At 41.9% G+C, this 685-nt stretch overlaps 1 protein-coding gene across 1 annotated transcript in view; it reads right to left on the bottom strand.

The window, feature by feature from the left end:
• SLC29A4 (solute carrier family 29 member 4) overlaps positions 1–685 on the bottom strand; it is a 43127-nt gene that overhangs the window by 6246 nt on the left and 36196 nt on the right. The gene's annotated exons all lie outside the window — the stretch shown is intronic.

Raw genomic sequence — 685 nt, forward strand, 5'->3', positions numbered from 1 at the left:
CTCAATGATCTTCTTTTCTTTCTTTTCTCTCTTTTATTGTTTTGGTTACCCTATTCTAATCCTCCCTCACCTTTCTACTTCTTGCATTAGATAAAAAAAAAAAGAAAAAGAAAAACAAAGCCTTTTTGCAAAAAGGCAAAACAATTTCCCAAATTGGTCATGTCTAAAAGCATATATCTCATTCTGCATCTCAAGTCCATTGTCTCTCTGTCAAGGTGTTACCTCTCTTCCCTCATTTTATAGAGGATTGCGCTGAGGCCCAGACAGGGGCACCAATTTCCTGGAAGCCCTCATTATAATTGGGAGAAAAAGAGCAGGGGAGTAGGACAACTTTCTCAGACTAAGTTGAGAAAGTTCTCACTGGTTCAGGTCACTACAGAGTTTCCTGAGGTCTGGTCATATTACTTTTCTGCTCAAAAATCATTGGAGCCTCCCAACTTAGGAAAGTTAACCTAACTGTCCACCATCCCTGGAACGGTCTTCCTCCTCAAGTCTGCCTTCTGGCGTCCCTGGCTTCCTTTAAGTGCCAGGTAAAATCCCACCTTCTACATTAAGCCTTCCCCAACCCCTCTTAATTCCAGTGCCTTCCCTCCATTAATTATTTCCTATTTATCCCCCTATTTATTCTCTCTCTCTCTACACACACACACACACACACACACACACACACACACACACACACACA

Source organism: Vombatus ursinus, unplaced genomic scaffold, assembly GCF_900497805.2.
Source record: "Vombatus ursinus unplaced genomic scaffold, bare-nosed wombat genome assembly UNPS02014807.1, whole genome shotgun sequence".
Classification (NCBI taxonomy): Eukaryota; Metazoa; Chordata; class Mammalia; order Diprotodontia; family Vombatidae; genus Vombatus; species Vombatus ursinus.